At 47.9% G+C, this 27,652-nt stretch overlaps 1 protein-coding gene across 13 annotated transcripts in view; it reads left to right on the top strand.

The window, feature by feature from the left end:
* The window catches only part of PMCA (plasma membrane calcium-transporting ATPase 3), a 359,249-nt gene that overhangs the window by 110,831 nt on the left and 220,766 nt on the right, over positions 1-27,652 (top strand). For all 13 annotated transcript variants that reach the window (XM_055066123.2, XM_050170536.3, XM_055066122.2 and 10 more), the window contains exon 2: positions 10,270-10,346. The gene's annotated coding sequence lies outside the window, so the exon portion shown is untranslated. The remainder of the gene's footprint in view (positions 1-10,269; positions 10,347-27,652) is intronic.

Genomic DNA, 27,652 nt, shown 5'->3' with positions numbered 1-27,652 from the left:
GATATATTTCTTTTTTACCTACACATACTGCACGAGTGTAGCTAGTGTAGGAAGTCGCCATTTCTTTTACTTGGTGTAAAAAAGTGTAGCTCCGCACACCTACACGAAGCCATTCTTTAATATCTGTAATGTAGCATGAAAAATACACTTTCTGCACTGTGCTTCCGATGAGTATAGGCAGCAGACGACAAAATAGCATGCTGGCCTTGCAAACGCATGTCGCCATTTTGTCTGATACTGCCGGCGTTGTTACAGGGACGATAGTGAATATTCGGTGCAAAGACGGTAGCGAAGTGCTGGCGTGACGATACGTCAGGGAGGTAGGTGAGCTAGTCTTCCATGAAGATAAAATTGTCTTACTCACAGATGGTGCGGGCTGTTTCGGACTCCGCGCTGTATTATACGCATTGAGAAGGTGTCTTCGTGCACTGGGCATTCGCGATGTATTTAGCTGCAGGCTGCCTAGATTTGTTGGTGAAATGAAACTCGTACATTGGAGTTTAGTTTCAGGCAAGGGCATATACGCAGCCAGTAAGTGCGAAGTGAGGCGAAGTGCAGAGTCAGGCGCTTTTCGTCTGCTGGTGCAGAAGACAACGCGCAGTCTGCTCTGATTGGCTACAGCCCAGCGAGCCAAGTGCAGCACACGGCGTCATAGCCTCTCCTCGGCATTACATTCATGTATACGAACCTGCACGAAGTGTAGGTAAAAATAATAATAAAAAAATCTCCTCCCCTTCCAGTCCGTGAAGATGGTCGAACAGCGAAGCTGCGTTAGTTACACCGAGTGTTACACCATGCAAGTCAAACTACGCAAGCAGTCTATATTATAATTTTTTTGTTTCACCATTCTTTCACCTCATTTTCGCTTTTGCGTGCCTCTCGTGGTGAGCATGCTTTAGGAGTGCTTTTTTTTTTTCTGCTCTCCCAGTGTATTTTCTTTTTTGCGCGTGAGGCAGGTCCTACGACGACGAGCCCGTTCACGAGCCAACTCTCGCTGATCTCGCAGTAGGCAGCTTCTTCCTCAGGAGTACGCACTACTCGTGGTCTTCCCATAGTTGTAGCTGCGATGGAATGTGCGGAACCACTAATACAAAGCTCCGTATATTGGGCGCAAGGTCCACCACTGGAGTTGCGGGTGCTGCAATCATTTTGACGATTGGTTAGGCTGGTTTGATGATTGACGTGACTGCTGGCACTTCTTGCTCGCGCAAGAAGTGCCTGCTTCTGTATGATCAACCCCACATGTGACACCTTTTGGAAAAATATGAAAAAAAAATTGGCTGTGGCTTAGCTCGGCTATGCCAAGATATACGTAGCGAAAGCTAAGGCATAGCATGGTTAGCCTTGGTTAATCTTGATTGCAAGTCAAGGTTAGTCTGGTTGTCTAGCTATGTTGCGGCGTTTAGCCAGCCGTTCGGCGCGCTGTTCGTCTGTTTCCTGGGCGATTCGTTTCCTCTTCATCTCGTTCCGATGTCGATTCCAGGCCTCCTCCTGCTTATCAGAATTGTCGCCGTCCATACTGCCACCTCAATTGTGGTTGTGGCGCACGCCAGCTGTCTTTTTCACTCCTCCGACATGTTATCAGGCATGCGACGCAGCTGGCGAAGCGAGCGGAGGCGAACGCAACGACGAGGAACGCGGTGTGACGTCATGTGCCTCCTCGGAGCACGGCCACGGCGAAATCGCAAGTTCGCGGCCAGTAAAGCCGGGAGAAATACACAAAGCAATGAGCAACACTGTACATCTAACTTCTTCCACATCTCGAAGGATGGATACATGTATACGAGAGGGATAAGTTAGGCAAAGAGAGAGAGAGAGAGAGAATAAAAGAAATAATGAACAAATGAAGGCACGCGAGTCTGAGCTGGAAGCACGGATAGCTGCGGCGTGCATTTTGCATCAGAGACGCGTGCCCGCCATTAGCGTCACGTCACCCGATACGAGCGCTCGGGACGACCGGTGCCGAGGCCGCATCCGTGACCCGACATGTCACGAAAAAAAAAAAAAAAACACACTTCCAGAATCTCCCCGCCGCTCGACGCGCACTGCGATGCTTGCACTGGAGTGAGAACCGCGGAACCAGTCGGACCGATTTTTTTTTTTTCTCCCCCGTCGGAATGGATCCCGTCCGTGTATATACGAACACGCGCACACCGCCGACGCCGCGTGCCATTAGCATAATTAAACTTCTCAGGCGCGGTGTAGGGGCGCGTGTGGTGTCGTTTGTTGCCGCCGACGTGAGTGTTTTCCTTGCTGTGCCGACGTGCGGGTTTTCTGGTTCGTGTCACCGTAGCGAAGAAAAAAAAAATAAATAGAACAAGTAGAATGAGTGGAAGGAATGGTGTACGTGTTGTGCGTTGTGCTCATGTTTTCTTTTTTCTAGATTTAGAATCGTTCGTTTGTCTGGCGTTGCTTTCGGGACCGGCAGAGACTAAGCTAACGTTACAGGAGGAATTGGTTTGGCAGCAGATCGCTGCGGTGAAGCCGTGCGCGTGTAATCGTGGAGAGGACGAGAGTGGAATGGAAACAACGCTACTCGCTTGAAAGCGCGCACGCACGCACGCACGCACACTGTGTGAATGCATGTGTGTGCGTGCGTGTGTGATTGGCGTAACTAAAGAGGACTCATTCGTTGGCAAGTTGGTTGATACTTGGACAAGCCATTCTTGCACAGATAAGGCATGTACTGGAGTACAACGCAGGTGACCTTGTTTCAGACATAGGCCGCACAATCTCGAACACCTAGCACCTAACCTAACCTAAGCTAACCTAACCTAACCTAACCTAGCTTAACCTAACCTGTAGTAACTGCATCCTGAAAGAAATTGGCGAAAAGTAGCTTCTTTAAAATCTTGCGAGATTCGTTCTGCAGAGCTCTGTTCCAATGTTGCGTATATGGAGCGTAAGCTTCCGTAGCAGTGCTCGAAAGCATTTGTGCCAACACTGTGAGACCACGAAATAAGCGAAATAGAGCGCACAGGGGGTCGAGTTTCTGTGTTATTCTGCCGTCCTTAATTTACGTCCGACTTTGCGGCGCGTGTTAGAAATTTTGCCGAATCAGTCAAGGCTGGCTGCGAAACTGACATTTCGTCGTTGTGTCGTTGCGTGAGGTTACGCAGCCTTACGTTAACGACGCCCGTGCGGAGTATATCGCTCCGCACTGGCGCTCGGCAACAGCGGTTAAGTTGCGGCCGCTGTACGCTCGTCACGCTTCTCGAGTTCAAAATGACGATCCTCCTCGTGCGTCACGACGCAGGTCCGTGCATTCTGCGGCGAACAACGCTTTGCGTGACTATGCTTTTCGTTTGAATGGAACGAGAAGGCAGCGCTCGCGCTTCGGTGCCGTCTGCTTCGTACGGCTAGTTCTGTACAGCGCTGCCAAAACTTTGGGGCTGGCGCTATGGGTTTAATCGTAGGATAGTCCACCAGGAAGGAACTTGGTGCTGTTCTACGTGTGCGGGAACTCGCGCAGGCAATTGTGCGATTCCGGTTCGTTTTTATTATGTTGAATAGCCGTGAAAAGCATGACGTCTCGCGCACGCAGGCGTCTGAGGGACATGAATGTTACGCCACTTCTTTTTTGAGCTGGGTGGTAGCGGTTGCTCGCCCGCATATCTTCCCCATTGCTGCGCGGAATTAGCGTGGCGGTATCATTCCAGCACCTATTACACGCTTTGAGCTCACCACGAGGCTGTTTCGGCATACACATTGCTTGCACGTGGCGCAACTTTCGAGCGTCTCAACGTATTAACATTGGCATCACTCTGAGCCTTGTTCGAAGGCAGTTTCAATTCGTCGACCACCATGAGATGAAACCTTCGCATAAAACGACTAGTGGGGTGCGTGCATTTGTCAACCTGGTCGTCTTGTTGCACTTTCTTGGCTTTTTAATCATGTCACAAGTAGCCAACAAACACTGACACCAAGGGCAACGTAGGGGAAATTGTTTCTACTTGCTAATTGAATTAAATAAATGACAAATTAACGGAAAAGGAAAATGAATGAGAAAACAACTGGCCGCAAGTGAGGAACGATCCCACGTATTCGCATTACGTGTGCGATGCTCTACCGTGGAGCTGTTTTGCCATCCACTTTCAGGCGTATTTATGTTTTTTACTACTAGAACTAACTCTGGGAGTGTTAACCAGCGCCGCCACTTATGAACCTTAGCAGCGGTGAGGTTAAGGCTTCTGCGTGACATGTTTGATAACGATGTTAAAGATATAAAAGGCATTAACAAATGTAAAAACTCGCGAAAAGGATGTACGTAGCGGCCGAAGACAGGGTGTAATGTATTATGAAAAATAGTAGACTAACCATTTCTTGTCTTTAGTGGTAGGAAAATGTTATTTAATGTGTTGAAAGTGGGACTGCAACAATATCTCTCAGCTAAGAATACATATATATATAAAGCCGTTGTAACTTTCGACACTATAGCATAATCACTCTATAACGGGACTTCTAACGTACGTTTTCCTTTGAAGAAGGCTTCTCCATAAGCATGCTTGTAGAAAGGTGTAGCCATTGCGCGTCCTAGGAAATGGGCTGAGTAGTACGAGAATTCATTTCTGCCAGCTGAGCTTATATACTACTTCTGTGAGGTGTGCACTCATAATCGCCAACCGAATGACGCAGACAATGAACGTACGTTTTGTGGTAAAACCTCTTAGCCCGTCCACTGTGACGCAATGAAAACGACAGCTCGTTTGACGACATTCCCGTCTTCAAAGAAACGAACACGGCGCTAATCTGCAGCGTTTCATTTCAGTGCCTTTCTAAATTAAACGCCGGCGACGTGTCCGGCGAACATGTGTGGTGATGCGGAATGTAGATTTTTCTCAAGTCTCAAATGGATCTCTACCTCCGTACTTAGTTCAAGCGGACGGCCACAGATGGCGCCACCCTCCGCCGCCGCAGCGCCAAGTGCCGCAGTCCCGGTGGCGACTCGAAATGCGTGCGGACGGCACCCCGTCCCTCTCTCGGGCGTATCTCGGCCCTGGCCGATCTTTCTTCCTCTCGTTCTTTCGTTCTTCCGATCCGCCGTGTTTGCTTGGCGATTCATTTCTGCTTTGTTGATTGTACTCTGTCGGCCCCCGCCTTCCCTCTCGCGTTCCTTCTTTTCTGTTTGCGCTCTTCTGCACTCGTGCTCTGGCGATGCTGGCCGTTTACTCCACGTGCTCCCGAGTCGCCCTCGAGACCTTACTTCGGCTGCTATCTCGCCGAATGAGTCAGAGTGTCGAAGAGGTATTCTTATGCCCCCTAAGGTTTCACAGCTTCGTTGGAATTGCAAAGGACAGTAATTATAAACACTATCTCAGTTTAATACTTCCACATTAAACTTCCACATTATGTCAATACCCCATACGTCATTTTTTAATGCGAGAAGGCTGATTATTGTGGATGAAATCGAACGGACACTTCTATTTGTTGAACAGCCGATGTTCAACATGTTGAACAGTCGATGTTGAACATGTTGATTTGTGTGTATGAATCCATGATCAGTGGATTTTGACCAGGGGATGTCGCAACATGTGTTCGCGTAGTAACCGAATAACGTAAACACAATCACCTATAAGTATGTACTTTTCTTATACAGGCATATGGGAAAGTGTTAACGTCTCCAGTTGTTGGAAGCACGGTTAGGCTCACGTCACGCAACTTATAAGCTCCTCTGCCACCGCTACATATTTCATTACTTCTTGAGAATGAGCGAGCTCCTCTTCACTGAATATTTCGTGCCCTTCGGGGCTGAACTTTTGCGACCAGCTGCGTTGTTGGACCAGAGTTTCCAAAGTGATCGTTTTACTGCCAGGCGCGCCTAGTTTGTCTCTCGAGCTCGCTTTATCCGCCTACATATTGCGAGCATTATTTACGTTCACCTATCATTTCTGGAGTTTGCGACTTTTTCCACGGCTGGAGGTTTGAATCGCTCTGCGTACTGCGCTGAGTCGTAAACGCCACGGCGTAATGAAAGCTGTTCCTACTTCAAGCGCGCCAGCGCCAATTTTCTTTCTTTCTTTCTTTCTTTCTTTCTTTCTTTCTTTCTTTCTTTCTTTCTTTCTTTCTTTCAGTAATCTGCTTCTTAAAAGCAGCAAAACATTCCCACTCAATGCACTCCTGCGTCGCCTTCTACTTACTCAAGTCTGGGGAAAAGACCTTTACGTAATATATAATAGTAGATGCAGTAGGATCTGCGGACTGTGTCTTTTTTGTGTGCGTAGTAAGCGGCAGCTGCGAACGTTGCTTACAATTCGCTCACGCAGTGCTGCCCAGTATCCTCCCGTTTCCGTTACGTTCGCTGCCTTGTTGGCATAACGGCAAATGCAGGATCGGGTAATTCGCAGACATATGCAACGTATAAGCGCACCGTAGCTTGTGCCGCCTAACGTATAGGCTTATTACGCACATAAATGCACATACTATACACATACGTACAGTCGTGGGAAAAGCGAGAGGGAACATCACAGTTGCTTTTTAAGTGACAAATAATCGTGATGGGTAGGTTCGAATTTCACGTTTTTTATATCTGGCAAGTAGCTTTTCCGTTGGCCATATAACAGCCCGGAGTTGAAAACATGCGCTATGTAGATAGTAGAGTTTGTGCAGTCCTGGGCTCCAGGCTACATTTTTGGCCTACTCGCTAGTTAAGGCTTCATCGAACGTAACGTTAAAACTTGAGCCACGAAATGCTGATAGGAATGCATCGCACGCATAATTACAGGCGCGAACAGAGAAATAAATAAGGGACAGGAAAAGAGCAGATGAAGGGAGAAAAGAACGGCAAAATAGATCAGCTCAGCGCAAAGCTAATCTTTGATACGTCGAAAGTGTCACTGCAACTAATAGAAACCTCGGTCACGAGAAAGACAGAGAGAGAGAGAGAGAGAGAGAGAGAGAGAGAGAGGGGAAATAAAGCTCGTTCGCAGAAGGCTCAAGCTTAAATTAACAAAACCAACAGACACGAACAGAAAGGAAGAAAGCAAGAACAACAGCGGGAAACGTTATCTAGTCTGGTGGTTTTAACTTAGCACACTGGCAGTTAGAGCGCGTGGCTAGAAAGCAAGAAAGAAGCAGAAAGAAAAAAAATAAATAAATTGCAACGCATGAATAAGAGCCACTTTGTCTCGTGTCAGCTGGCCAAGAGTGTTCCCGTCTCGACGTTACCTTCTTCCTCTCTCCTTTATAAATGTACTTCGCTGTCTGCACGCTAGCCTGTCCTGGGGGTGGGGGGAGGGGGGAGGACGCTGCTCGCATGGCGATCGCTCTCCGCGCGAGGGATGCCTGTGGTGCGCGTGGTTGAATGGCGACCGAACCCAAAATTACTCGCGCGCGGTGCGAGAACAGAGACAGCGACGCGCGTGGTTAGAACCGGCGACAACAACCTCGAGAGAGCACAGGAAAAGAAATGACTAGAAAAAGAAAGAGATCCCCGTAAGACCAGAGTAGACAATTTGCCACAGGGAAAGAGTACATATAAGAACGAGAAGAAGGCGTCCTTCTATACTTCTTCGGCGGCGCTAACGACTTTGGTGGCGATATTTCGGGCCGACGGGGGCTCGCTCGCCGACGGTTCGATTTCGTTCCGGGGGCATCTCGGCCGCGTGGCCGGGGCCCGGGAGGCCACTGCGGTGGAGTGTGCCAGCTTGCAAACCCCGAACTTGATGACGACCGCGCTATCTCGCCGGTCTTTCCCGCGTCTTTCCCGGCTCCTCGTTGCTCTGTTCTCGTTCGCGCTCATTTGAGCTGTTGCTCGTTCCCTTTCGATAGTTCCCAGGATTTTTGAACTGCTCGACTGGCGTTGTTTCTTTCTGGAACTTTCTCGCCTTCGTCGCGTTCGGTTCTAGATTCGTCTTGCGGGCCTCGACGCTCAAATAGTTGCTACACTTAGGCGCGGATTTTCATTTTCGAATTATTACTTCATGCAGTGACTACAGTCTTTGCAGATTTGGCATCAGAAAGAAAAAGGAAGGGGGGGGGGGGGGGTCTCAAAGTCAGTGTCTGTACTTGGGTTTTAAGGGCTAAAAGGGATAACTACAAAGCAGCAAGAAAGAAAAAGAGAAAACTCAGAACACTGTAATTACTCTTGGTATAGTCGAACAGAGATAAGATAGAACACCAACATCCGCCATGATAACCCAGCGGCTATGGTGAGCTCCAGGTCGTCGGTTCGATCCCGGCCGCGGCGGCCGCATTTGGATGGGGACAAACACAAAAACAAACAAAACAAAATCTTTCGTGTACTTAGATTTAAGTGCACGTTAAAAAAAAAAAAAAAAACACAGGTGGTCAAAAATAATCTGGCGTCTCTCCGCTTCGGCGTGCCTGATAATCACATCGTGGTTTTACCACATAAAACCCCAGAATTCAAAAAGAGCAAGCAAACCGATCACAAGTATACGCCAGAAAATAGAGATGAAGCGCTAGGCGATGATGCAGGATGCAGGTTTAGTTATATCGGGCAAGAGTTAGCTTATCAGAGGTGCTCCTAACGGTTACTGACGTCAGTATTCTTATGATTAGTTCTGCCTTTTCGCAGGTAAACTTCATCTCTGTCTTGGCATGATGAACAGCTCCCCTAATTTTACTGAAATGTGCCGCTTTTGCTCGCGGTATACCAAGCCTTGCCTGGAATGTCCTACGTTAGAAAAAAACTTCGATGCGTTATTGAACAAATAAAAATTTATGACAGTGTATGTCCGTTGAGCAGATTATGAGGAGTATGCCGAAAACTTTCGATGTTTGGTCTTAGGTGATACCCGACGACTTCGGTGCATATAACATTGAAGAAAGTGCTTGAAGGAACCAAATGCTTTGTTGCGCGCACTACATAGCACCAACGAGCTTGAATCAATGAACTAAATACTTGCTAGTCATTATGCGTTTGCGTCTGCATATGTTTTTGTATGTTTCATAATTTCTGTATATTCATAACACAATCGGATGTTGCAGAAAAGCCTGCGAGGAAAGTTGCCAGCGTTTGAAATAACAAACAAACAAACAAACAAACAAACAAACAAACAAACAAACAAACAAACAAACAAACAAACAAACAAACAAACAAACAAACAAACAAACAAATAAATAAATAAATACATAAATAAATGAGCGATAAGCTGGAAAAGGCCCAAGTTCTACGAAGTTTGTCGAACTATTTTGTTGTATTTCGTTGTTTCGAACTTGTCTCGCTTTCTGCAGTGGTCAGCGAACAGTGGTCGGCGTTCGGTGAGCATTTTGTCTTCGAAGTGTTCGCTGTCTTTGGTTCGATATTTCTATTTGTACCCGATTTAGAACTTCGCGTAGCCGTCATAGCTGTTCTAGTATAGCCTTTGGGACATGATATACATTCATTTTGATTTGAATCTCCTCTTACCGTTACTTTTTTTTTGCCTTTTTTTACTCGCTCAGAGAAACGTGATGCGCTTGCTGTCTGGCAGCGCCCACCACGCTTTGTGCTGTTTAGCTCTCTCATTACCTTTTATCGCTTTAAAAAGAAGAATAAAGAGCGGGAGTAAAAGAAATTAAGCGGCAATCTTGAAAAGAAAATTAGATATGCAAATTGGGTTGAAGTAACTTCGCCCGAAGCCACAACGTAGTGAAACGCAGCTCCCATAATTGGCTGCTCTGCTCGTAACTCGTGCATGCAAATCGTACAACTCAGGGAAGGTGTTTCCCCCTCCTGGAGGAAGAAGAGCGGGCAGAGCAGTCAGTTGCACACTCGCCGCGTGCGCGGACGAAATGCCTAGTTTCGAAGATGATTATTACGGTGTTAAAGTGTCCTTATAGGTATTCTTCGAATGCGTCTTCGCTCAGGAAATAGAGTTTGGACGACTTAGGTCACCAATCAATGTCATATGCCTGTCGTTGGGGTTTTATATATGCATTTTTTGTTAACGCATAAACCACTATTTTCGTTCGGGGCTTCCCAGTATACACCTCTAAAATTCTGCAAAGGAACTTGCGTCAGCGGTGCGTATTTCAGTCAGCGAGCATTCATTCGCCGATTGATTGATTGAACAACGAATGAATAAGTGATTGGTCAGTTGGTTATAACTAATTAAAACCTTTTTTTTATATATCGGTTTATCGAGAAGTGTCTTATATATTGTTCACATGCGTGTTGCCGACTTACTCCCTGATGCTGCTTTATTATGTGAAGTATGCCAAGTATGGTATTTATTTATTTATTTATTTATTTATTTATTTATTTATTTATTTATTTATTTATTTATTTATTTATTTATTTATTTAAATCTCTGCCTCTTGTTGCAGGCATACACTGATGCGGCTCTGACAGGCATGAATTGTGCGACGATGACACCCACGCTGGCCTTTCCACTTCCGATTCGGTGAGTACTTCTGTCTGCTCCTTCCTTCGGCTCGTTCTGCAGGGTTGTCGTCTGGAAGAAGGTCTTTCATTTCGACGGAATTAATGGGGGTCCTGTGGAAAACAGGGATCTGGCGACTTTGAAAGATCTCTTCCCATTGTGATTCAATCAGTCTGCGCGCACAAGACATTTAAAATTGCGACGGAATATTCAGGTTAGACGGCCGCAGTTTCGCGAGGAAATGCGAGTGATTATGCAAGCAGCGGTTTCAAATGGAAAAGTTTGTTGTTAGCGCTTTTCTTCGTAGCCTTTTCGCGCACGCAGTCAACAACTGCATCTATTGTCCGGCCACTTCAAGCGCGCGGGCTACATATTCAAGCGAAACGCGTCACGTTTCTTGCCCCTAAACCGTTTTTTTTTCTTTTTGCAATAAGCATTATGTAAAGCATTTTTCGCCGCCTGCCTCTAACACGATAAAGAAAAATTGAAAACGGCGACATAAGGCCGAGGTTTCGCGAACCTAGGGACTCCGGCTTCTTGAACAGCTTTGCCCTAGCCGTTCGCGAAAATTGTAAATCGTGTGAGACTAAAAATAGTTCGCGATGGCTCAGGCTTGGAGACAGTATTAGGTTTTTGTTCAAGCGGCTATTCCAGCCCATATTATTGCTAGCAGATTTGACATGAAGTACCGTAGACACGAAGTTTTCTTTATAGGATTGTGAGAAATTAAAAACGAAGTACCGACTTCTTTGTACTATTGTGATGCGCGTGTCGGTGCTTGTCGCTTTTACCCAATTAGGCTTAAGCGCCATCTTCTGGATGAATAATTTAACCACTCTTTGCGTTGAGTGACGGGAGCGAGTGGTTTCGAGGCGCCGAGGGAAAGCGGACAGGTGGGGGTGTCGTATATGGGCCCCGATCCAGCAGAACTCATAGACGGGTAAAAGAACCGAAATCATGTGCTCTTGTAAACGTTTGCCCCCCTTTGGGAAGCGTGGAAACTTGGTTGGGTTCGTGAGGACTCACTTCGATGGTTTTCTTCACACCGCACGCATGCACAGTCAAGGCTATAAGAAGCACTCACAGCGTGAAAGAACGCCGTTTCACTCTTAGCCTATTCTTTATTTTGTCTTTAAGTCTTCGTGGGCGTGAACATCATCGATATTTGTCCCTGCCGGGATATGGCAGCGCTGTGGCCATGTGAGGTTCGCCGAAGATGATATGCGAAGAAAAAAAAAGAAAGAAAAAAAAAAGGAAAGCAGTGTAGCAGGCTCACTGCAATAGCGACATGAAAGGGGAATAAGCCAAACTAGACCTGTGTGAAAGCTTCTGTAACGTTGACGGAAAAATATATGTATATTTCGATGCCAAATGCGTGGTAGTGCGCATGATCTAGTGCCACTTGTCTGCGCATAAATATTTGACGCCGGGGTGTGAAATAAACCAGTTGAACGTATGCCCGACGCAGGCTTAGTTCTTTCTGCTGTCCGCGACTTTTGAGCTCATTTGCATGTCCGTAATGCTTGACCAGCTCGCTCAACTAAGTGTGTTGACCATCTCTATACTCAACAGGGCAAAAGAAAAAGAAACGGAGCAATGGAAGTCCTATCGCAAGCATTGTTGTTCTTGCATGAGGCGCCGTTTCGGGCCCGCCAACTAGTCATATAGAGGCAGCTGGCGGAAATGTTCCCGGTATCACCGTCGGTCGCGACGCTGACGCATCGCGCGCTTCTGAAACGAAATCGCGCGACGGAATTCCGGCAGTGAGAACGTCACGGAACACAATGGGATCACGTGCCCCACTCCGCGCTTCTGTGCGGGGTCGTGCGCGCGAGCTTACAGTAAACAAACGCCGCTGCGCTGAGCCCTTCAGCGATTGGCGTTGAAGGAGGGACGCGTCATGCATGCCTGTGCGACCTCCGGTGACATGTAACGGCAGCGCGCGGAACGCCGCGCTAAAGTGAGGCGCGGATTCAATTTTCAATGCCAGGATCATAGCGGTGTCTCATGGCGTTGAAATTTGTTTGATTTGCAGTGCCCGTTCTCTAGCGCACAAATACAATGATGTACAGTGGGCGTCAACATTTTACTGACCGCGGCATCAGAGAAATAGCTGTATACTTACACAGCGCGAACACGTTGCACGGTATTCGTATTTCTGGATTGTAATTATTTATTTATCATCTCTGTAAGCCTTGTAAAGCTTATACAGCAGTGGACGTAAAAACGTAGGCATGTGAACCACATAGTGTTGTACGGCTTTACTGGCTACTGTCGCAGACTGCACGGAAATTCAACGTTCTCTCACATCCTGCGGCCCGCAATCTTTCGACGCCGACTGTACCTGAGATTCCTTCGTGAAATGCCAGAGTTCTGTCATGTACGTGTTCTGATTAACTATTGAGCCGTCGTCCGTAGTAAGCGGGAGATGCGCAGCGTCATCTTGATGTGCCAAGCGGAGATTTACATTTGCATACGGAACAGTTCATCACTTGATAAGGAATACTTGTAAATTTGCCTATACGAAAATGTTGTCGATGTAACGCGCCTCGCGTGTCTGACGTCTTAAGGCGAGCGTCTTGGTCTCTTCGCTCGCGCTATTCGCCGGAATCGCTCTCCAACAATAATAATTAAAAAAAAATTACGAGAACATTCATCCCAGACAACCCATTGAGCACGTCTTCAAACGCATTGACTTGTATAGTCATTGCCAACTGATTTATTTATTTATCATTGATTGGCAAGCTTGACGAAAAGTGCGGTATCGCTCCGGCATCTTCACAACGTTAAACTGCTGTAAGAGTGACAATAGGTAAAGTGAATCCGCTCAATGGAAAGCTAAACAACGCTGTCGACCGTATGCGTCACTGTGCAGAAAGCGGCGCCTTGGGCCCCTTAGTTATTAACCTGGATTCACGTTGGAGGGAAGCAGTCGAAGGCCCCTGCAATCGTAACCGCAGACTGCCGGTGTATTGCGGAGAAGAGTGTCGCAGTAGTGTGGACTACATGTTCCTGGCGATGGGAAATTTGTTATATGCATTGCATGCCCGAATGGATTCGGGGTGCACAGTTTGATATGCATGAAATTCTCATGAAATTCCGGCAAGAGCTTGCTATAGTCGTAGCTGCCTCGAATGATGCCAGTCATTTCCTCGGCGGAAAGGATACCGAACATACGTTTAAGGTGCAGTGGGTCAAGTGCTCTTTTGTTCTCGGGACGGAATTTACTGGCTGCACATTCGCGTTTACAGTCTGACCTACAGGTCTGCGGCAGGAACGGTAAGTACGTTTACTTCTCAAAAATTTCGCGAATATATTTGCCTACAGCTTCGCATCCTCAGCTCTGGCTGGCAGAGCAGCGACCTGTAGGTGGCACAACCTGCTGCCCCCGTTTTATTACTGAAAAATAAAGAAGAAAAAAAAAAGAGAGGGAACCGCGCTGTTCTAGGTTGTTTAGAGATAAGTATCCTGGAACCTTGGCAACAGAACTCGTAAGAATAAAGCTATGAAAGCACTGCTGCGCTCTGTGACGTTGGCAATGGTTCGTGGGTGTGCGTGCGTGCTCATTCACCGTTTTCTTTCTCCTAACGTTCCGTTTTCTCTTCCTCAGTCTTAAAAAAAAAGAAAAAAAGAAAAAAACTTGAAAATACGATATGCAGAGAAATAAATAACATTATGCTTAGAATTTAGTCGATGGGAGCCGCAAATGGAGTTCGCTAAACCACTGCATAAATTCCTGTGCGTTAAAATGATGCTCCGAGAACAGATGAACTTTGAAACATCTAGTGTGCTATGGGAACCAACCAGTGTTTCCATTTGGTTCTTCATCGTACAAGGGGAACAGCGCAGGTCTGACGAAGACGCAGAGAGGCACAAGAAAGGCACCCACATGGTACCGCAATTTCAGCAAAACTACTTCGTTAAGGGAGATATGCACTGACTTAGCGAACTTCATTTGTAACTCGTATACCGCCTGAATTGTTAACATAATGATATTTTATTCGTTTCTGTCTCTCTAGCTTATGTTGACGTTTTTTTTTCTTTTATTAAGACGCACTAACTATATTGTCCACCCGGCCGTTCTAAAAGCTTCGCGACAATGAATCTTCCCTCGGTTCAAAGTCACTCAGACCAACTTGTCCATACACAAAGTGAAGATACAAGGAATCAACATCAACATTTCTTACTTCTTCAACGTTACGCTTGGAGGAGACGAAGAAGACGAAGCTCCGCTCACCAAGCCGGACGCCCGCAGTTCCTCTGGAGCAACCAGACCTCGGGTTCACAGTCCGAGGTCGCGTTCATTGAAGGCCGGCGCGAAAGGCGACCGAAGACGAAGACGGAGCGGCGCAGAAGCCGTTCTCAGCCCTTGGCGCGGCGAGGGACGCTTGCTGTTCTCGATCCTCCGGAGACGGCCGAGAAGCTCGCGAGCCACCGGTGCCAAATTCAACCACTGGCCCACGTTGTGGTTCGCGCAGATGACAGCAGTCGTCATCACGTTCGTCGTGGCAGCTCTGGTCGCACCGACGTACGTGCTTCGAGACATCCGGCCTTCTGCAAAAGGGGCACGCGATGGCCGCGCCGTGGACATCGACGACATCGGCAACGGCACGAACATCACCGCTACGCTGCTCGGGAACGGCTTCGATGCCGCATACTTGGCCAACAACAGGCGGGAGACGTGTGCGGCTGGGCTGCGCGGCTCTGGCTCCTCTTTCACCGGAAGCGACGAGCCCGTCCACGTAAGACGGAGTCTCACCCTTGAAAGAAAGCTGGCGAACAGCAAAGTCCGGAGCACCTCTCGAAGTCGATGCCTGGTGCTGGGCCCAAAGAAAAGCAACGCCTCCGCAGCAGTTTGCTGCGACCCCGAAGATAAAGGGAACGGTGGGGAAGTCCTGCGAACAAGTCTGGACAACTTCAGAGCCGCTTATTGAATGTCAGGAGTTAACACTACCGCCCTCTCGCAGAGAAGCTGACTTCATCTAGCAACGACGAATTGCTGATTGAACCCGGTTACGGCTGATTGCCGCTTATTGAACTGTCATTTATATCCCATGTCAATATATGCCAGTTCACACGCCTGCGTCTGTCTCATTCACGTAACAGTATCATCCATGTTTAACTGTTTATTCGCATGCGTTATTTTATTGCGATTCCTTGGGAATTTCACTGTTCTGAAAGTGCAGCGCCGTGTGTGCTTCTCTTCGTGAGACCAGCGCTGTTTCCCTGGAATCGGGATGCATATACAAGAATTTTAATTGAAACCAATGACTGGGGGTTCCTTCATTTGTGGGAGGCGACAGCAGTTAGTCGGCCCGAAGTCCCTCCTCCCTGGCGGCTGCCTCTGCCCGCCCCGTGACCCAGACCTGCTACTCCGAGTCGGAACTGTTCCCCTGTTGGATGAGCCGAACAGTAACACCGCCTATTCGAAATGAACGAGAAAAAGGGGAACCTAAGCGCTCCAATTTTTTGTTAGCGACAACCAGATACGTATCGGCAACAGATAATGAATTGAAAAAAAGAAAGCATACGGCAAATTAGCTGTTGAAGTGTAGGAATGATAAGTTAGAGGAAACTGAAAGCGGAGACGAAAAAACTGCTTGCCGCCGATGGGGACCGTACCCGCACATTCTACATGGAGGGTGTGCGTTACACAGCGATAGCCGCTCAGCGTATTACAGGTATCAGTGAGAGAGAGAGAGAGAGGGAGAGAGAGAGAAATGCTATTCATTGCAAGGCAGAGATTTTTGCCGGCGTGCATAGTATACCGCTGACATGATACTCTGCATAGAGAGGGGAAAGTGAATTAAAAGGTTCCAGGAGCGAATACGGCCGGCGCCGTCGCTGCCTCGGATGCGCGTAAACGAGCGCCATCTCGTGGTACTGCAAGGAACCCAGCGGTGCACGCGGCGCGCGCCTCACGCTGTGGTCATTGAGGGTAGAGGTGTACATCTGCGCTGTAAAAAAGAAAAGAAAAGAAGGAAAGGCGTTCTCGGTTTACTTCAGGCACGAAAAACTCTAAAAAGCAGATGCAGGCGATCGCGCACGCACGCATATGCAGGAGTGCGCGCATACTTCAAGCTCGCACCCGCTCATCTATTTTGCTGTGGACGTATACCTGTGTGCGTGCACAGGTCAAGTTCGTTAGTGCCAGATGCAAATGTGGGGGGTCCAAGGGACGGGAATCGGTTGCAAACGACTTGAGAGTGCCTAGCCGAGGGCCCGAACAGAAGGCGATTTTCACCGAGTGCTCCCTGGGCGTCTCCGCACAATGCGCTTTGGACTCTCGTGGACGCGACTTGTGCCCGCGTTGCCCCTTTCCCCCTCCACCTTTATAGCAGCGCAGAAAATGCACCATTTTCCTTAGGATACTCACTTGCAGCAGCACAGAGAGGTGGTTTTAAAGTGGCAATGCATGCGACACCTTACATTGACAAGTACATCATAATTTGCGTATGAAATACCCCAGGAGCATTAGTTATTAGTACTTAATTTTAAAACCTATATACAATCGAGAAATAATTCACCGACGATTACGATACCCCCTAATGCGAAGTTTGAGCGCACATCTATATGTGTTTTCATTTCGCGTGTCAATATTTCGTACTATGATTATATCGGTACACAGTTTATATTAGGAAGAGAACGCTGTGAGTAGCGCGCTTTCTTTCCATACAGACGGCGCGCGCTACTCTGGCTCCATATCGTAGCCATCGCGTCCGCACAGCCCTTCTTGCGCGGCACTATGGTTTCCTTCGCACGCTTTCGTTCCACCTACGACGAGAGCGGCCCTTCGTCGCGGGAGAAATCGTGCTGCCACTGTCAGCGGCGGCAGCACCCAAGGGAGTGTCACATAGATACTTACTCGTAGCCGCTCGCGACCACAACCAGGACTGGTTCCCAACTTTGCGCTCACTACCAGGGGCTTTACCCACCACTCGCCATCGCCTCTTGCAAGAGCAGTGATCCCCGTCACACACGCTGATATCACGGACTGGCGACGCCGCGGACGAGCGTATCCCTCCCCTATCTCATGCTACCCCCCTCCCCTACCTAGGAAGCGGCCGCCGACAACTCGGCGAATGCGCAGGCCGTATCCCCTCCGCTCCTTCTCCGCTTTGCCCTAAAACCCCTTAAACTTCGCAAAATAGTGCCACGCTTTGAAGAATGCCGCCTCCTCCTCGCGCGCTCCGGCCGAGGCCGACGCTGCGTCGCTATTGGCCTAATAGCATCACGTGGGCTCTCGCGCCATGCATCAGCGCCATTTTTGCTCGAGAAGCATCTACGGAGTGGCGAACAGCGCATGTTGGCGCCGTTTGCTACGCTCGAGCAGTGTAGGCGGCGCCACGGTCGAGGAAGGAGCGTGAAAGAGAGTTTAAACGAGGACGAGTGAAGGCGGAGGAGGAGAGTGTCGCTACTTTACGAAGTTTAAGGGGTTTTACTTTGCCCATCATGCTTTCACTGTAGCGACATCCTCCACTTTTCTTCTCGCGTGCTCTGCTTTCCCGCTGCGCTCCGCGTTCACTTTCATCTTTCGCTGTGCTCGTTCGCTCGGATACGCCGCCGAGGTACGACGCCGACGCTCAACGCAGGAACGAGCGCCTAAGAGCTGCGCTCTAAAAAAATTAAGCAATGAGCAGGCTGGTAACTTTCACCGGAAACAGGTGCACAACGCCTCCTCACTCTTCAGGAAGGAGGGGGTAGAAAAGTTGAATTAGAAGATAGGAAAAAAGGGAAAGAAAGAAAGAACCAGATGGCTCATCGGAAAAACTAAAGTAAAGAAATGGAAAGCAATTAAGTTCGGCAGTAGGAAGAAAGAAATGGTGCACATCGCTCTTTTAAAGGAACGTTAACAAATAGACGAAATAATCTCCGAGGTCTCGTCACTTGCTGCAAAAAATAAAAAAAAGGTAATAATTTTTCATGATAGAAGGATACATTCGCGCTAAATAAATAGGTGCGTTATAAACAGAATACGACGTAAATAAATAAATAAATAAATAAATAAATAAATAAATAAATAAATAAATGAACCGTTTGCAACTGACCGCTGAAATCATAGAGAAGTGTAATGGTTAAAAAAATTAAGAGAGCGCGCTTGATAAGACGGTCAAGATTAATAATAAAGATATCGTTTGTGCCAAGAGTACGACCATTGTCGCTCACGTCGCGCTTGTAGGAAACACCTAACAGGAGGAGCTAGCTATTCGACGCAAGAAAGTGTCGTGTCTCTTTCAAGCTGATCCGCCTCTGGCCTTCGTATCACTCCGCGCTGTTTTGCGACCGCATTGGCGCGACAAGCTGCCACCTTTCCGGCTCTTCTCTCTCTCTCTCTCCGAAATCGTGTAAACTTTCCTTGTCACAAAGTGATGTACCGACTCCGCGGGTTTTCTATCGATCCTAACACTGGTTCTTACTCAACTACAGATCTTTATTTCCGTTTTTTTTTCTTCAGTTGCGCCCGCGCGAACGCTGCCTGTTTATCGACGGATGAAAAACAACAACAATAGGGGAAAAAAAGTGCTAGCCAAAAGACACACCATCCGTCTTAAATTCGTTTCACGAAACGCCTCTGGCACCGAAGCAAGGCTAAGTGTTCGTGAGTGGAGAGCGATATCCTTTACCTTTCGTAATGTGTTTCTTTTTTTTTTTTTCTTTTTCCATCTGCTATGGCGCTCCCTGTTCTGCGGCTCCAAAATTGAAAATCTGCGGAGAGCGGTCATCGCATCGAGAAGGTTGTGCTTCCGAGACGTATTGACGGCTCGCCGAGGATCGATACTTCATTTCGCGGATCTCCATGAAGGCACTCGAGAAAAACCGACTCCCGTGCCAGCTATGGTCGTGTGTGTTGATTGTGTGTTTGTGCGTGTGCTTTTACTTTTTATTTGTGTGTGTGTGTGTGTTTTCGCGTTCTTGAGGGAAGGAGGAGCAGAGAAAGGAAGGGCAGGAAAAGGTCAACCAAACGCACGTCCGGTTTGCTACCCTACGCAGGGGAAAGGAGGTTAAGGGATGAGAAAAAGAAAGAAAGCGACAGGTTGGAAGGCACGAGTAGCGGGAACATGTTTGGCTGCCCACTAGAGAAGTGTGTGTCGGTGTGTGTGTGTTTGCAGACGCTGGGATAGGTGGGGGGGGGGAGGCGAAGAGATTCGGGGGATGCGTCCTGTGAACACTCTCATTTTCTTTATTATCGCGTTGTATGCGGTATGACCTCAGGCGCTAACTACGCGCGGTTTAGTCGGGTTCGTTTCACGGCTTCATCGCTCAGATTTGCCGTGCCCGCGTGTTTATACGTATTTTTTAAATTTGAGTGAGTGTTTGTGATAGTGATAATAAAATGAAGCGCTGAGATTAAGTAGTTTTTCTCCATTTTTCTTTCTGGAAAACTATAGTCGTTCGGCGTACTGTTCGAGCTCGGCCTTATATGAGTATGCTTTCTACTTGTTCCTGGCTAAACCATGTTGCTTTCATTATCATCACTATTATTGTCGTCATTCATTATTCAGACATCACTAGATGTTCGAATTTAGGCTGTTTTTAAAATGATGATGAAGCTAGACTCATTCCGCTAATGAGCACAAGCTTTTCTTTCTCTTTTACTCTACGGTCGTGTTAATTAACTCATTTATTAACTCTGAGTCGTTGGCGACTTTTGCTTTATTTTCTAATTCACCGTAAAATATTAAATGACAAGGTCGTCAAAAACAGTACAGGAGGATATAGAACGACGTCATATCTTTCTTGATCTGCTTTTTGTTTATATGATTTATCACTAATTTAGCGTATTGGAAGCCCGCTCGCCGTGCTTCGTAAATGAAGACTGCGTTATTATTGAAGGAGCTTTTTAAAGACGTCGACAGCGATTTAAAAATTTTCTGCGGCGCTCCTAATTTGCATAAAACTTTGAAATCTCTCAACGCGTTTTCTTAGTGCATACCCTATTTCTGTGAAATTTAATTTCGGCACGCTAAGTAGTTTGAAAACGCAGATCGTTTTAGTTTGATGATAAGCGAATAGAGCACCAATTACCACAAATTCAGTGATTTCTTGCAGAGATTCGCACACAATTTAGGACATGTTGGTTGTATGGGGTATACAACCAACATGTCCTAAATTGTGTGCGTCTCTGTTTACAACCTTTTTTCATTTTAGTTTTATTTTGAAATTGCATGTGAGAGATAACGCTGTACCCCATTTCTATGGTACTTATGGAAAAGGCGCACGTTAGTTGCTTGACAAACATCAATGCCTAGGTAGCTAACAGAAAACATAAGCGTCAGATGGTCCATTGAGCGAAAAAAGCCGGTGCCTGTATTCTGTAGCACCGAAACGGCACCTAAAGCTGCAACGCCACGTCACGAGCGCGCCTCGACAAATTCTCATTGGCTGCGACGCCACGTCACAAGCGCGTCTCGACAAATTCTCATTGGCTGCGACGCCACGTCACGAGCGCGCCTCGAGAAATCTCCATTGGCTGCGATGCCACCGTCACGAGAGCGCCTCGACGAATTCCCATTGGCTGCGACGCCACCGTCACGTGCGCGCCTCGACAAATTCTCATTGGCTGCGACGCCACGTCAGAAGCGCGCCTCGACAAATCTCCATTGGCTGCGACGCCACCGTCACGAGCGTGCCTCGACAAATTCCCATTGGCTGCGACGCCACGTCACGAGCGCGCCTCATCGGAGCAGAGTGGACGAAAGGGGGCACCTGCTGTATCGCTAGCGCGCCAGGTGTTTCGTGAGGGGAGAGGGCATCGCTGTAACGCCACGTGACCCCCGCCGTCGCTCTCGGAAGCCGGCGCGCGGTGCCCAAACCAGCACCGCAGGTTGCTGCTGCTTGCTGTCTCGGGCAGCACGTATCGCTATGGTACGTTACTCGCAGCACAAAACTCGGAAAGAACCGCGCAGCGGCGTTCAGTCGGACATTAATGCTTTCGCATTCACAACTTAATTAGCGCTTAGGTGTCCTCGGATCTTTTTCAATGATCCACTTTAAGTCGCATGTTCCAATTGCTAAATTGAAGCCGAGTAGTGCTAAAGTCATGTCTGCTTATCAGAAATGACTGCATCTACTAAATGTAAGCAAATATACCCAACAACCTAACGGGAGGATGACCGTGGTAGCTCAATCTTAGACCATTTCACACGTAATGCAATAAATGTGGATTAGGCTCTCCATCTGCGGCGAATTGCCTTTTTCGTCGGAGTTCATTACCCTTTTCTACATGATTTGTAAATTTCAACAGGGAAAAACAACTAATAGTAATTTTTTGCTACTCTAGTGAAGTTTTCAGTAGCGCGTAGAAAGAGCCTCTTCAGGTTATGTCCGTACTATAGACGCAACCAACAGTGATTGTCTCCTGAAAAGGAAAGCCATGACCGCGTGGTCCAATACAACGGTTGTCGCACTAGCTGGAAAAAAGCGAAAGGAAAGCTAGATGGCGGGTGCTTGAGGCAGAGAGAGAGAGAGAGAGAGCTGGTACGGTGATAGCGCGCCGACGCAAGGGTCGGAAGAGGAGGTGTGGTTTGGGGTGGCCGTAGCCAGTCGGTACTTGAATCGGGGCCAGCGCATGCGACGACAGCGCCTCGGTTCGCGCAGCGGCGGTCGCTGGCACTGTCGCGTCGTCCCTATCGATTTCCAATTACGCGGTTGCCGCTGTACGCAAATGCAGTTTTCCCGAAGGAGAAGCAAGGCCGTCGGTCGGACACTGCTGCGCTACCGCGTCCTCTGGTTTCCTTCCTTTCCGCTCCCCTTTCTTCCTCCCTACGGACCCAACGCGCGTCCCCAATCCTTTCCCTTCGCGCTTCGCAGTCTCTTCAATCTTCTCATTCCATCGGGCTCCTGCCTCTCTCATCAAATTTTACCCTTTCTCTCCCTTTTCAGAAGGAGTCGGGGTACGGGTGGAGGAAAATGGCGCGATATTTCCCTCACTCTAGGGAGGGACTCCCTTTTTACACATGCGGCGTTTACTGGGGTGTCGTCTGCTCGCTCTTTGCCTTCTGGTTGAACTGCTGTTCCGCCTCGCTTCGGTGACCACTTTCTTGGGGATGCTCGGTAAAAGGCTGGAAGAAAGGGGGGGGGGGAGGGGGACGCGCGAGGCAGAAATTGTTTTTGGGTCTTGTTCGCGCCGGTCGTTTGCGACAACGAGCGTGATAGAGAATCCCGTCGTCCTGTATTACGTCGCCGGCGCGCGCCGTCTTCGCTGTATGGTGGTCAGCCTGTTTGAATGCCGTCCCCGCTACTCGCGGGTCTCTACCCCCTCGCCCTTTCCCGCACCGCTGGTGTTTGTGGCCGCTCGCGGCGGGGCTTGTTGCTGAAAGGGCGCTTCATGCCAGCGCAGTGGCGGTGGTTGTGTCGCGGCTTCTTTTGTGAGTTTCGATGATTCCGTTATAGAGGGTGCGAAAAGAACAGAGCGAGAACGTAGTGGCAATCAAAATAAAACCTGTTTGGAGCACGGAACAACACGAGTAAGAACTCCGTATAATGTATAATATGTATAATAATGGAGTACACGTGTACGCATAGAATGCAAGCCAAACAGTATGCCTTAAAGCAAGTCATCGAGAAAAAAAAACTGAGTATAAGCTCTATTTTGTGTGTGTTGACATTCCTTTTATTAATGCGAAAGCATTGCATATCTCACGAGGCAGAAAATGCGGCGTGATCAATTGATGGTACCAAAAATGGCGGACTGCGCGAAGAGTAAAAACACGTTAGAAAGGCTCTGATTGACGTCAAATTTCTCAGGGAGGATCCTGTAAACAATGGTAATTAATGGCTTTGAAAAGAAAATTTGGGTCTGGGTGGGAATCGAATCCTACATCGGCATGGGTGAGACGCCTTTCGAGCGTATCTCTGTTGTCAGCCTTTGCTCGCTAGATTAGTTAGAACTAATCTAACCTGGAGTGAAAACGCCACAGTTAGCGCAGCACTAAGTGGGATTTAGGTTAGTCTCCTGTTTTCTGCTTGCGTTACCTCGATTTAATGTAGACATTTTATCACGAATTAGGTAGGTTATGTTTGTTTTTATACACTATATCCATTGACTCCGTAATCCTTTTGACCGTGAATTGTGTTCGGTTGGATGATATTTTTCGGTGTGCTTTCTATAGACTGTCTAGACAATTTGACGCTGGTTTTGTTCAGGTTATATTTCCCCGCAGACTTTCAGTATGCGTCTAACAGGGTTACATCGTACAGGATTCAGTCGATCAAATTTCGCGGCGTTCGTGTGATATTACCCTATGTCCTTTTTCCGCTTTCTTTCTTTGTTTTCTCGGCGCGTTCGGAGGGCGCTCCGCAGACGAAGCATTACCGTGATTGCGAACGTGCCTCTCTATCTTTGTGCCGTCGTCGTATGTACGTGGTTCTTGGCGCCGCATTCTCTCGTGAATGCGGAGAAAAGCATTCGCGAAGACGGCCGCTCGCTTCCGCGATTCTCGATATCGGAGCTTTGCCTCGTGGCTAAAGTAGCTTTTCTTTCCTTCTTTCGGTTTTTTTTTTCAGTAGGGGGGGGGGGGGGGAGCCGAAATTGTCGGGAGCGCTTGGAAAGAACGCGAAGCCCCGACTTATAGAAAAAAAAATATATATATACGTGTTTAGATTACGGTATTCTTCAAAGGTGTCATGTGCAAATAAACCTATTTGTACTACGCTATGGCTACGTTCGGCTCGTTTCCTGCTCGCCATTGCATTTGTGTCGCCTTCTTTTTTATATGTTTGCATGGGATGTCAGATGACGGGTGAGTGAGTGAGTGAATCAACTTTTATTGGCCACTCCAGCAAAACGCGACGAAACGCGCACCCGGCTAATCCCACGACGGGACTGACAGGTCTAGCCTGCCGGCCCGATCGCCCCTCCATATGCTGATGGTCGCGTGGTTGATGTCAGACGATGGGTCTCCACGCGACTATCAGTATATTCAGGGGCAGGCGCGAAAACGTTCAAAGATGTACCTGCACTCGTTGGCGTGTCGCTCAGCCTACATAGTGCGCCAAATGGACAGACGCTATAGTGACGCGAAGTTGCGTGCGGCTCTCGCCCATGCCCCGCAGAATATTCGCTCGCCGTGTTCACTTGGCCGGAAAGGCAGTAAATGTTTCGAAAGGATAGCGGCAGGACCAAATTGAGGTAGGGCGCAGAACAGAGCCGTGAGTATACGGTTTCATTTCTTCTTTTTGCGGTCCCGTTTGTGGCGCTTCGAGGGAATATTGTAAAATGTTGCAAGCGTGTGGCTGCAAAAACGCGACCGTCAAGGCTACACAGGTGCGCCTGTTTGCTGCAGGGCTGCAGTTTCCCGAGGCTGCAGTTTACGTGCAAGGCTGCAGTTTCCCGAGGATCGCATCGTACCATTCGCTTCGACGTCTGTGTTTGCTTGCGCTTCTGCGATACGAAATTTAGACGCAGCTGCGTTGCGGATATCGTTACTGCGCTCCGTTTTTAAAAGCGTCCTAAAGAGAAAACGCGCCGGAGGAAACGCAATGAGCGTCCGCGGCACGTTCACGCCAGGTGTGTCAATCGTATCGAGTCAAGTATGGGCTTCAACTTAAGTTACGCTCCTGAGTTTTACGGCGGTAAGTCTGTTTTCACTGATAAGGTATTCTTTCCGAAAACATTTTTTGTTCATTTTTTTTGGTAAAATGCCGTACCAGGTTTACTGTTAGAAAAAGACAGCGAACACTTTTTTTTTGTGCCGTACGTCACTGTGACGTCAGGGATTTCAAAGTATTTTCTGGTATTTGAGCCGTTGTTGCGCCGTAGAACTTCTCGAATCTTTCTAAGTTCAGTTTTTGGCTCTTTCGGAATACAATGAAGTCCATCTTGTATAGTCCAAGAGAGAGAAAGAGAGAGATAAAGAGGAAAGGCAGGGAGGTCAACCAGATATCGGTCTCCAGTTTGCTACCCTACACTGGGAATGGGAGATAGGGGTTAGAAAGAGGACAGAGAGGAAAACGTTAAAAAAAAAAAAAAAACACGCACACACACACAAGAGGCGTTCCAGTTAAAGTCGTTCACACAGGCCGGTAGATCGCAAGAAGCGCAATAGTGCTTGCACGGCCTTCTTCTGTGACGGTAGGTCCTTTCGATGGTGTAAAATTCTTTTTTCTGATAGCGGTTGGTCGTCCAGCTAGTCAAGTTCGTGGCGAAGGCATTCTCTCTGTGGACTGTACTGCGGGCAGGCTCACAAAATATGGTCAATTGATTCTTCGTAGCCGCAGTGGTCACAGGTTGCGGTGTCGGTCATCCCTATGCGGAATGCATCGTCTTTGATAAAGGCAACCCCCAACCAAAGTCGATATAAAAGCGTGGCGTCTCTACGGCGAAGCTGTGACGGCGCTCGAAGACTTAATGTGGGATCAAGTGAGTACAGTCGCGCATTTCTCAAATGTGGCTCATTCCATTGCGACGCGGTGCACTGCCGAGCAAGTAGGCGGAGCTGTATACCGGAATATGGCCTATCCGTTTACCTGTCAGTTACCGTTTGTTCGCAACTCCATCCTTAGCTTCGTTGAAATGTTCTTCGTTAACGTCCAAGTTTCGACTTTGTAGGAAATTAACTGCGCTTGAGTGGACGCCGTCGGACATTTTTCTCTTTAATAGCCGGAAGTGTAGCTTACTAATCCAGCTCAACCTTCCTTTCTTTTTTAATTAATTTTTTCTCTAGCGTTTTTTTTTATGTACCTTGTTTTAACGGCTCCTGAGCTTGGCGCACTCCGTACGCTGCGTTGTCGCGATCGTTGCGATAGCTCTTTCCTTCACAGCCGAAATCGAAGTGTGAGGATTTTGTTCATATCTCTTGCTGACTTTTTATTTCTGTTTTTTTCGTCCCCTTTGTTGCGCGAACGCGAGTGTTGTCAAAGAAGAAAAAAAAAAAAAAAGATACGGAACGTCTGCACGACGTGGCGCCGCGCGAATGACGTGCTTATACGCTGCTCGGAATTGAAATAAAGTTCGTGTCATTGTGTTGACTACGCTTATTTACGGCAATTCTGGCGACCCTGGTTGTGCCGTAAAAGTATGTGGGATACCAATAGAGAGAGCGAAATTATAGATGGTCGAAATAACGGGTCGGGAAGAGATATGCTTTAAAGGACTGTCGGGTAACGACTGGTTGCAGGATGAACTCGTCAACCCTTCATTATAAGATGAAAAGCTGCGTTCTGGTAGCACTTTCCTACCAAGTTGAAACTTGGTCGTTAACGAAGAACATTTCAATGAAGCTAAGGATGGAGTTGCGAACAAACGGTAACTGACAGGTAAGCGGGTAGGTCATATTCTGGTAGATGTTAAGGACGAGTGGAGTTGCACGGATCAAGTAACGTGTAGGACAGATGTCGATCGTCCTGCTAGCACGAGTTGGATGTCAAAGGAAGGGCGACAAGATATCAGATGGAATGATAAAGAAGCTCGTATGAATTTGATGACGTCGGCGGACTCGAGATAATGATAATTAGAGTCGCCAGGAAGAGGCCTTCGTCCTTTGCCGTTAACCAAAGTCGGTGGTTGTGATAATGATGGTAATGAGTTCGATAATGATGGTGATGGTGAGTAGGAGGAGGGAGAGCCGGATCTTAACTTCTGTCTAGAGCCAGTGTGTTCTTACCAATTAAAGTACTTGTTCTTAATTGTTTTCCGGTTTTTCTTCCAGAGTATCGACAACCCTTCTCCTGCGTTCCATTGTCTTGTTTTCATTCGCTTTGGCTCAAGTAGCCAGCTCGTTAGGACTCGCGAGCTTCCTTCGTCACGCTCGGCAGTTTTTTCTTTATCCGCGCCCGTATCGACATCCTCCTCTGAGAAAGGGCAATTGACGAAGACTTGCGAAATGAACTGAGTAGATGCGAAGGAAAGAAAGAAACGGTGAATCGCCCTCTGCGGAGACACTGGCAAAACAAAGAGAACTCTCTCTCTCTCTCTCTCCTGCATTGCCGGGGTTACGCTGGCGTCATTTCCGGTGCACCGTTGGTTGGAACGTAACCTCCTCCTCTCCTGCGCATTCCTTTTCACTTTGTTTCTTGACTCTTACTCTTGTATATAAGCTCCTTTTGCCATCGATTTGTTTGGTCGATTTTCTCGTACGGCCTTCTTTTTTCGTTCCTGTTTGCTGTCCTGTTTATTGTTCCTTCCGCTCTTTCCTTATGCGTGTCTTCTTTCTCTTTAGTGAGTGTTTCTGTGCTGTACATATTTTTTTTCTGTTTTCAGCCTACATATGAGTAGCGCTTTTGCCTGGGTTATTCCCGAGAGTGCGGGTATTCGCCGCTAGACTGCGAGACTGAAGCTGCGGACTGTACACTAGTTTGGTGCACTAAGTGAAGCCTATAGAAGCCTA

The sequence above is a fragment of the Dermacentor andersoni genome, chromosome 6 (assembly GCF_023375885.2).
Source record: "Dermacentor andersoni chromosome 6, qqDerAnde1_hic_scaffold, whole genome shotgun sequence".
Lineage (NCBI taxonomy): Eukaryota > Metazoa > Arthropoda > Arachnida > Ixodida > Ixodidae > Dermacentor > Dermacentor andersoni.
Note: the sequence above shows the minus strand (reverse complement) of the source record. Positions and strands in the feature narration are given on the sequence as shown.